This window comes from Paroedura picta, chromosome 14, assembly GCF_049243985.1.
Source record: "Paroedura picta isolate Pp20150507F chromosome 14, Ppicta_v3.0, whole genome shotgun sequence".
Lineage (NCBI taxonomy): Eukaryota > Metazoa > Chordata > Lepidosauria > Squamata > Gekkonidae > Paroedura > Paroedura picta.
Genome location: NC_135382.1, coordinates 30,997,340 through 31,008,516, shown reverse-complemented (window position 1 = coordinate 31,008,516; position 11,177 = coordinate 30,997,340). Strand labels below are relative to the sequence as shown.

General features: G+C 42.7%; 1 non-coding gene across 1 annotated transcript; it reads left to right on the top strand.

The window, feature by feature from the left end:
• The first annotated feature begins 600 nt into the window (after positions 1–600).
• On the top strand, positions 601–674 carry TRNAT-AGU (transfer RNA threonine (anticodon AGU)). Its single transcript has one exon. It is a non-coding gene; the product is annotated as a tRNA-Thr (tRNA).
• The last annotated feature ends 10,503 nt before the right edge of the window (positions 675–11,177 follow it).

The following is an 11,177-nucleotide window of genomic DNA, read 5'->3' as shown; positions in this document are numbered from 1 at the left end:
AGTTTTGTGACTCTGCAAGGGAAGAAGCCCGAGACCCCAGGCTTGTTCATCCAGAACTGACCTAAAGTGAAGCTTGGGACCAGCCCCGAAAAGCCAAGCGAGCCCAGAGCCGGTGGGAGGCACCGTGGACAGGGCCTGCCGACCATCCTCATGATGCAGGGTCATTAATATGCAAAGTTCCTGACTCTAAAGCGGGGGACACGTGGAGCAGCCGGGGGTGGGGGAAGCTGGATGGTCCCACCGGCTGATATTGCAACAGGGGCTCAGCGCGTCGCAAAAAGGGGAAATGCATTTCGCAAAGCAGCCGGGTGGGTGGGTTGAGACAGCTCGTTCCGTAAATTAAGTAACGCCTGAGCAGTGCAACCCGGGGGAGCGCCTGCAAAGTGAAAAGCATTTGTTTGCAGGGCGGAAGCAAGGGGAGGCTCCGGGGCGCTGCTTCCTCGCCGTTTCTAGGCGGAAATGTGGAGCCTTTCTCCTTTCCTTTGCCTTCAAGCGGCGGCAGCAGCAGCAGCATGCAAAGTAGGAAAGGAGGCTGAAACACGGCGCCCTGGAAGCTTTCTAAGATACAGGAAGGCAGCTTTGCCGCTCAATCTAGCGGCTGGCGCCGTGGCTTAGTTGGTTAAAGCGCCTGTCTAGTAAACAGGAGATCCTGGGTTCGAATCCCAGCGGTGCCTGCGGGGAAGTTGCTTTTCTTTTGCGCCCGGAGGTGGCGTTCTTTGATGCCCACCCTATACTTATTCGTGGGTCGGAGCACCAGTTGCTTTTTGCTCGCAGAGAGTGCCCGGGTTAAGGTTCCGGGAGCTGCTTCGCGTCTGTCCTAGGGACGGGTGCTTCAGTGCAGCCCACCGCTGAATCTTCTTGAATTTTTAAAAAACATAATTACAAACCTCCAGCATATCTAACAACAATGGTGGCAAGCCTGCATCCATGAATCTTCCCCAAATAACTAGAGTCTTCCTTTGGGGCTCGAACCAGGTGTTACAGCAACAAACGTTAAAGAATGTGATTGAATCCTCTTGTCTATTTTATCTGTGTTTTATATGCATTTTAGGCCAGCTCATATAGTAGGTCTTCTTTAATACTAAAAATGTTTTTCTCCAGGATTATAGTTGGCACAAAAATGAAGCTATGTACTATTTTCCCTTTTTAAAAAAAATTGTGGGGAGCATAAAGAAATCCAGCCTCTACCTGTCCTGGCAACATTTTTATCTTCTAGATGTTTAATTCCGTCCGCTCATAATGGCAAACTGGATGTTTGGACCATCCTTATTTGTAAATTACTATAAAGGGATTTTGACAAGCCAAACTCCGTTTCCAGTTTTGCGAAACATTCAAATATGCCTCATTTTACTCCTTTGTTCCATAAAATCCTGATTACAGTAGTTAACCCGCTTAGATTTAAGAATGATCGTGTAGTTAATATTTCTGCTATGGCAGTTCGTGACACTGTTGCTTTAGAATTCATCAAGAAAGCAGATTGCATGCCCCAAAGTCTGAATTTCTCTGCCATTCCTCAGCCATGGGTGTGTTTTCACCAGCTGGTTGTGTTATCACCAGTCACTGCTATTTTGAATGGTCAGTGTAATTAGCAATTTGAATTTTGCATGACAATGACATAACCCTGTAGTTCTGGTATGTCTTGCTGTTCTGTTATATGTAACTCACCCCCCTCCTATATATTACCTTGAGCATGGCAATGTATTGTTGATTTAGTCAGGAAAATAGTATATTTAAGAAGGTTATGCTGTGTTCAATGCAACATTCCAGTACCCTTTCCTCTCTGCTATGGAAAAAAAATCATGAAGGGTTTGTTTGTTTTTAATCTCCAAGGTATATTATGCCTGGAATGATCCTACCACATCCCTACAATAAACCTGCAAGGTAGGTTAGGTTGAGAGACAGTGGTAGTTTAGGCTGAGTAGACAGTGGTTCTGTGCAGGCCTTGTCAGACTCACTCATCATGTGACCTGAACATTATTGTGAACCGCCAAGCCCACATGGGGAGGGGCAGTATAGAAATTTATTGTTGTTGTCGTCATCATCATTATTTGAGCAAGGATTTCAACCAAAGGGTGGGAAGTGCCATCCAGTTGCAGCCGACTGCAGGGGTGGCAAATCTGTGGCCCTCCAGATTTCATGGACTACAATTCCCATGAGTCCCTGGCAAGAGACATCAGAGATGGTTTACCGTTCCCTAGCTCTACTCAGAAACTCTGGCCTTCCTTGGTTGTCTCCCAAACTAGTATGAATCAGGGCCAACCTCGATTACTTTCTGAAGTCTCATGAGATCAGGCTAGCCTAGGGCAGTGGAACCAGGGTCTTTTCAAATTCAGTCCAACACTCTCCACTAGCATTATTAGGATGGTGGGTGTTTGGGGGCAGCAGGGGTCATGAGCGGTGAGATCAATTGTGCCCACAGTTATGTGCATTATACATTCCTAAATGGTACTTGGTTTCAGATATGCGCATTCATTTTAGAGCCTGGTAGGAACACTAATGAATGAGATTGCTTTCTTGAAATCCACCATTCACAAAGAGCTGCAAAGGAAAAATGTGGGCATCGCGGCAGACAAGGAGATATAATTGTTTCCAACTGCATTACAGCACTTTCAGTAAATCTACTCCCATTGGAAAGAACGTTTAAAACCGGCACATTTTTAGCTGCGAGATGCAAGAATCTCCTTTCTAAATGGAGAAGATATCGTGTTAGATCATGTCTAAGTTCATTCAACTATAGAAAGGCTATCTTCCTCAAAGGGCCAGGCCAGTTTAGCAAGGCCCTTCTGTATACATCCAGTCTTTTTTTGTTTGTTTAATCCAAGTAACTAATTTCTCAGAAACCTTTAGTCAACCTGAGTGCTAGCAATAGTTATTATAACGATGCAAAATTGTGGGAGGTTGCTTTTGCAAAGTCCACAGGTATGTCGTGAAGAATAATATGGACACTTGAAGCCCTCCTGCAGATCACCTTCACAGAAGCATTGTTCAAGTTTTTAAAAGCAAATCGCTGTTTCGGCATGGTAAGAAGGGCTTTGCAAGCATTTTTCAAGTGGACTAATTTCCTTTGCTAAAGAGCCAAAGATCAATTGCCTGTGAATATGCACCAAGAACAAAGAGAGAATCAGAGGACAGAAATTGCTGCTAATAGTTATTGTATTTGGCTGAATGAAACAGCGTGCAATTTCAAGGACTCCTTTGAAGTCAGATTGTGTATAGGTAGGCCATTTAAGAATACAAAAAGCTCAGGAGTGTTTACATAGAACTGAGTGGTTTCTCAGAACAAAATATTGCAGAAAAAAATGTCAAAACTGAAATACTGCTGTCTGATAATACAGAAAACATTGGGGAGCAATCCACCATTTAGTTCCTTAAAATAGATAGAACTGCATAGCAGGGAAATGGATGCTATAAATACGAGTCACAAAGAGTTCAGGAACTAAGCTTATCATTGTGTCATCTGTATATATTGTGCTTTACTGCATCAAAAAGCTCCCTTGGCCCAAGAACATAAACTTATGCTGCACGTATTAACAACCTACAAAACAACACATTGTGCTCTGTTAGTAGCATTTTCAACTTTGTTTAATAATAGTAATAATAACATTTAACTTGCTTGAATGTCAGCTCCTATGGGAATTTATCTTCTCGAAAGAATCCAGTGTTTGATACAACCTTGTACCAACCCCCTTTTTCATGGATATAACATTATTTCTTGTCCTGAAAAAGTTCAGGAACATTGCCAGGCTATCAAAAGAAGAACATAAGGAAGAGCTGCATTGTTCATCACTCCCTTATATCTTTAAATCTGGCAAACCCCTCCCCTTTCTTTGGAAACTGAAAATAGTATCTTTTCTCCAAAGCAGAGAATATCCTGTCTTCTATGGAAGGCAGTCATATTGTGGTTTGTTACACCCTCCCATGGCAGCCATTTTGAGATAGACCCCATTGCCCCAGCAGTAATTTTGTGGCAGTGCCATATTTTATCAGATTCTCAAATTCAGAGGCTCAACAAACTCCCCCCCCCCCCCCGCACAGTCAGATATTAAGATCCAAACTAGGTCAAATGGAAGGAGACCCATGATGGTTGAATCTGCCATAGCTTCTTACAAAGTTCAAAGCTGGTGTGGACGGTAAGATGGAGATCAGGTCACCAAAATGACATGAGTAGATTTGCCAACCTCCAGGTGGCAGGTGGAGATCTTTGGTTATCGCACAACCAGCCTCAGTTCCCCTGGAGAAACTGGCACATTTGGAGGGTGGATTCCATAGAAGACGAAGAAGAAGACGAAGAAGAAGACGAAGAAGACGACGAAGATGGAGACGACGAAGATGGAGACGAAGAAGAAGAAGATGAAGAAGAAGATGAAGAAGAAGAAGAAGAGAAGAAGAAGAAGAAGAAGAAGATGAAGAAGAAGAAGAGTTGGTTCTTATATGCCGCTTTTCCCTACCCGAAGGAGGCTCAAAGAGGCTTACAGTCGCCTCCCCACTCCTCTCCCCACAATAGCATGAATTGTGAGATCCTTTTCCTCCCCACCTGAGAGCGACCCTTTCTGTGGGGAAAAGTGGTACTTAACCATTTCATCTGGAGCTAAATCACTCTTCCCGACTCTGCCAAATCTTTTTTTCAAGATCAAGAAAACCATGCAGGGAGAAAGGGTTAATGTTCATTATCTCACCCTGCAGTCTGATTCTGCCCACCTCCTCTGGTGGCTCTGAATTTAAACGGGAGGGGGCATCCTATCATGACTCTCTTACGATCTGGTCAAACCGGGACCTACACTGCATGTTAGAAACCAGAGTGGGTTGTTAAGCTAATCAGCCTGACGGGTGGGGGAGGGAACAGGAATGTGTCTGAGGCCTGAACATTGGTGCGCATGACTGTCTTGCTTGTGGCCTGTGCGTCACACATTATTTTTGTTCTCTTTTCTGGCAGCTGCTTCCTGTTTGTGATAAACAAGGTCTTCTGACTCCCTTGTCATAAGGAGCATCTGCCATTTTGCATGGCGCAGCAAACCCCTCACAAGCTGGGCTTGCAGGATGAGGCCAAAATGTACCACTGAATTACCCAAACGACTCGTACAACGCATTCACCATGAATTAGGCATAGCCAAGAATCAAAGCATTAAGTGACTTTATGGTAATAAGTTCCTCATTAACCTCCATAATCCAGCTGAGAGCCAGCGATTTTAGGTTACCCAAAAATCTAAACGGACCAGCAAAATGTACAATGATGAGCTTAACAATAATGTGATTTTTATAAGAAGTTAAAAGATTGATCTATTCTGTCTTGCCGGCAATTAATGAAGGCTTCTGAAACCTTTCAAGGGAGAAATGATTCCCCCCCCCCTAAGCAATTGCCCTAAAATAATTGCTAATCTTAATGTGGCTGTCTGTTTGGCATGGTGGTAGAACAGTATTTATTATCTACAGAATGAGATGGTTGGATTTCAGTTTGTATGAGCCAGAACTACTTCACCTCAATTCTTGCCACAGATTATTTTATTGATGACAGGAATAAACTCATTGCTAACCCTACTCCTGGATACTATTCCTTTAACACAAACTGAAGCATAATCCAAACTTCGGCCTTGTGGTCGAAATATAAAAAATAGATTATGAAAAGGAGCAGTTTAAGAATAGCCTCACAACTTCTAGATGGGTGGGTGGAAATGATTTAGGGCAAAGCCGAAATTTCGCAGTAGACATATTGCAGAGACCTTGAATCTGTTGTGAGGATTTCAGCTGAACTCCAGTACTCTGAAGAAGAAGAAGAAGAGTTGGTTCTTATATGCCGCTTTTCCCTACCCGGAGGAGGTTCAAAGCGGCTTACAGTCGCCTTCCCATTCCTCTCCCCACAACAGACACCCTGTGGGGTGGGTGAGGCTGAGAGAGCCCTGATATCACTGCCCGGTCAGAATAGCTTTATCAGTGCCGTGGCGAGCCCAAGGTCACCCAGCTGGTTGCATGTGGGGGAGCGCAGAATCGAACCCGGCATGCCAGATTAGAAGTCCGCATTCCTAACCACTACACCAAATAAACATTACAGTTGATAGGGCATTGTCCATTTGCAAGTCAAGACCAATCCTTCAGCTTTTATGAACTCTTACTGCCATGGATAAATCATTTACTCCAGAGTAGTCAGGCCTGATTTAAACATACTGTGGAATTAGTTGTGAAAGGCCACAACAGAGGTAAACCGGATTACTCTGCTTCACACTGTCCGTAGAAGATGATGGGAATTTACGTTTTAGGATGTTCCCCTATATTGAAAAACAACGTGCAAATTCAAAAGAAACAAACAAACAGCAGAGCAAACAAAGGATGGAATGGCTTATCAGGGATCCCCAATGTGGTGGCCACAGGCACTGTTCCTGAAGTCTACCACGTGTTTTTCAAAAGGGGGTGAGGCCAGGGGGAGGGGGCTGCCCAGCAAGGTTTCTGATTGGTTATACAGATTTTTTTTTAAATATTGCTTTGGCACCAGCTTTGACCACAGCATAACAAACTTCAAAGTGTGACTGAAGATATGCTGTGGCAGCCATTTTATTGCTGGCTCCGCCTCTTGGGGCAGCTATTTCGTGGCAGCCATTTTGGTGTCAGAACTCCACTGGTGCCCATCAGTTCAAGGAGGCTGGGGACCCCTGGGTTAGATGCTTTCCCCCTGCCTTGTTCTCTGCTCACATTGAGATTTTTTTTTAATGCAACAAAACATTCAAAACCGGAATAAACCACCTGCAATCCAAAAAGCGGCATTCTTTTTCTATAACCACGTTCGCTGAATGTGTATAAAGCAGGCCTCACGCATTGACTTCAGAGAATTTTTTTTTTATATGGCAGGCTTTCGTAACGCAGTAATCAGTGAGGACATAGAAATACCTGAACCATATGACAATCAATCACTTGTTTGCTGTTCACAGCTTAAAATATAGTTGTTATTTCAGATTTGTCCTTCATAGCCAAAATGTAATATATGCTAACTTTCCCCAAGATACAGATTTAATGAGAAAGAAAGAGGAAAGTTATGGGGGGGGGAAACCCTCATGAATCCTGGGGAATGAATTCAATAAGCATTTTAAGCTGGTATGAACACCACCAAAATTAGTTATAGACGTTGGAGGAGAAAGTCTAATAAAACAATGAAGAAGGAATGCATGTCTGCACATGAAATTGATATAGCGCTACAGTCCTAAACAGACTTACATCCTTGTAAACCCATTGACTTCATTAGATTTAGGAGGATGCAACTCCTTTTAGGATTGCATTGGAAATTACTATTTCATAATATCCTGCTGTAATCCCTAATTTTTATGGGCATAACCCTGTTGTTTTATTTCGCTGAATGTTTTCTTATTATGACTCGTGTAGCAGAAATTGTACTGCTGAGGGTTAGCACTTTTAACTGTAAAGATGTTAGTCACAAAAACAGAGGCATGTATTTCTAGCAACATTGTCAAAAGATTTTAATAGATTTCCAAGCTTCTAGTCCACTGAAGTATTTTCAGCATTGTCTCATGTTGCCTCAAAAGTGTTTTGAGAAGGGGTATTTTAAAGCACATAAATAGAAAATGCTTGAAAGGAGCAACTGCAGAGAAGTGTGTGTTTCTTATGTGGCCACGGAATACAGAATCCATGTAGCGCCACTGTGAGGCCTATTATGCATGGATGTTTTCCCTCACTTTCACTGTGCATGTCCATTGGGTTTTCTTTGTCGTTTTGCATTGATTTTCTTCCCTTCAGCACTCAGTTCACTTTCTGGCCGCTGCTTCCTTCCCATATACACCAGCAGTTCGTACAGTCTGGATATGCCAGGACTGGTCTCTGGTAAATTCTCCCATTTTTCATGCGCTGCAGCTACTAGGGAATATTTTGAATTATTCATAACCCACTGTAGGACAATTATATTCTTCTAATAGATGTTCAACCAAAAGAAAAATACCCTCTTTGTTTTTAAATTAGCACATGGCTGGCTATAGCAGAGAAAATCAATATTGCATATACCAGGTGCAGTAGAGCCTTCTTACAAAGTGTAATTAGGGTGGGGGGGTTAGAGATCTTTGGTACAAGATTGGGAGGGCTAAATGTATATCCCAGTTATATTTCGATATAATGCTGGACGGGATATAAATCCTGCTTGCCCTTCATTTTTTAACAGTGTTCTTGGACACTGACAAGTCCAGAAGACTATTACTGTGTGTTATACCCATGTGTCTGTGTTAAGTTGCTCCCAACCTATAGTAACCCTATGAATTATTAATGGCCTCCAACATGTCCTATTCCTAAACAGCCGAGCATGTCCAACATGTCCTATTCCTAAACAGTCTTGCCTTCTGGGGGTGGTGACTTCCGGGATTTGAGTCAACCCATCTCAAATTGAGTCTTTGGTCTTCAGCCACTGATAGCATTATAGTCTTTTCTTGTCACTTTCTGGCTGCTGTTTCCTTCTCATATACACCAGCAGTTCGTACAATCTGGATATGCCAGGACTGGTCTCTGGTAAATTCTTCCATTTTTTATGCGCTGCAGCTACTAGGGAACGCTTTGAATTATTCATAGCACACTGTAGGACAATTATGTTCAATTATATTCATAACTAGGAGCCTAGCCCGTTGCATTCCGGAATACAACGGGTACTAGATTGGGGTGGGGTGGAAGAACTCTGCGGACGGCCTCCCCCTAGGACCTGGAAAGGCTGCAAGCGGCTGTTTGGGAACTCACCAGCAGGGGCAGCACTCATGCAGCAGGGATCTGCAGCCTCAACTTCCTTCCTGTCATGTTTCTTCATGATCCACCTTCCACACCCATACGTGGTAATGGGGAATACTATGTTATGAATTACCCTGATTTTGGTCACCAGCAACACATGGTTACACTTAAGGATCTTTCCCAGTTCCTTCATGGCTGCTCTTATCTCAGTCTCCTTCTGATTTCTTGGTTACAGTCTCCTTTTGGGTTGAGGATGGAGCCAAGGAATACAAAATATTTAATCCACAAGTCTATTGCTTGCTTATCTTAACTCATGTTAAGTATTATAATGTGGGAAAGAAATGTGGATGGTGGCACATAATGTTGGAGCACTGTGCACGACACACCTTTCATGCCATCTCAGACACACTTCACAAGTTTTTGAAGTGTTCCGCCTGCCCTACCGTGCATGGAATAAAAAAAAGCATACCTTCTCAGTGGAGGTTAATAAAATAAAAACCTTATTACTAGCATTTAAAACTCTTACTAAAATAATGCCAGCGTGAAGGCCATTCTGAATTCTATGAATATAATATTAAATTAATTGCAACCCACACAGTGTAGCACATCTTAATTCTGGCTATATGTGGCATAGATGGTGAGAACAGATTTGAGCCTGATTTATTCCTTTCTGCAAGATGTGTATGCTTTGTCATGATTGCAATTCATGCACTTTGATAGGGTTGCCATTTGTAAAAATGACAAATTTGAACACATAGCTGCTTCATGCATAAAAATGTCCTTTGAATGCCAGTTGCTTCCATGGCCCGTTATGCGCGGAGTGGAAGGTCCGCATTCGGGGTGGAATTGCAGCGGCTAAAATCATAAATTATGCATGCTGCAGGTGGCAACCGGGCGCAGAGTCAATGTATGCTGCCGAAAAAGCCGTGCTAGCGAGATGCAGAAGACAGTGGAGCTTCCCGGGACCAGGGCGCAACCAGAAGCAGCTCCAGAGTAGCCGCGTGCATAATCGGATACTCTGGGTTTTGCCGCCGTTGCGTTCCATCCCGTGCATAAGTGGCTTGCTTCGCTTCTTCTTCCTCCGCGTTCTCCATGCCGCTGTTTCATTGGCCGCGCATAATAGGCCCATGTGGGAAACTGCATTATCCTGTGTGTAGTTCATCCATTAAGATAAGTGCAGTATTGGCTTAATTCACTGCATGTATACTTGGAATGCATGTGGCAAAACAGACGCATTCAGCATGCATGATAAACTGCACACAGAATCTTAGAAAGCAATCTTAAGGTGGTCTGCTTAGCTCTACTCAGCATTCTGCTCAGGTCTATTCAAGGGGGCTTACATCCTTAGGACTGCACTATTAGAATCACCCCATTAAATTGACTGGCAATTAACTCATGACTGACCAAAGTCATCATATTTTCCACACGGGAGTAATTAATGTGAAATTCACTGCCATATGATGGGACAACGGCCGTTACCTTTAGGTGATGTCTAGTGCAATTCTAAACGGAATTACATCCTTCTCTGTGTATATTTATGTCAACACATTGATGGAAGATGAGGCTATCATTAGCTATTAGCCATGAGAGCTAATTTTAACCTCTTTATGTAGGAGCGGAATCTTTGCCTGGATGTTCTGAATAAGATGTGGAAGTCAAACAGTGGAGAAAGAATATCATGCTCAGTTGTGGTCCCTGTTGAACTGCTGTTGGAAACAGGATGATGTATTTTTAAAAGATCAGAGTTGTTCCAACAAGACTTTCCTAATGTTCTTATATTGTTCTAATGTTCTTAAAACTGACCTTATGTGAACTGATGCAGACTAGAGTGTGAGAAATGTTCAGGTCATAAGTGTTTTTGTCTCGTAAATTATTTAGCAACATGAATTGATTCTGCTAAAATCGATATACAAGTGATTACAATATTTCAGTCGTGTTTTCCAGTGAGCACAATAAAGCTCCAGTAGATAGCAGGGTCATTAATAATTTCTTTTAAAAGAAAGATTTAAAAAATAGGAAAGAATAATCAAGATTAATGGGTTAATTGACGGAGAATCTATCTTTCTCTTTGTCTTTTGCATTTTTACTGCTAGGGGCCATAATTTAAAGATTACTGCGCAAAAGTCCAGGCAAGCAATGGTTTTTACAATCATGGGCTCATAAAATGTTTGAGAACTGGCTGATTAGATTAGGCAATGCATGCGCTGAAATAAAGCATCGTGTGATTTATTACGCTATCGCAAAAATGTAGCACAATGCACTCTTCCAAAGAAGCAGAAGGGACTGCAATATGTAGTTTTTGGAGTGGCAATATCCCTTTAAAAAACAAAATAAAAAGCAAGGAACATCATACTTGGAAGAGAAGATGGGGAAGTTGCGGGTGAGCTTTCAGCCAGTGATTAATGTATTGCTTTTAAAGAGATGCTGCCCTGACTGATTTGAGGAAACACCTTTCCCCCTCACTGTCATATTGA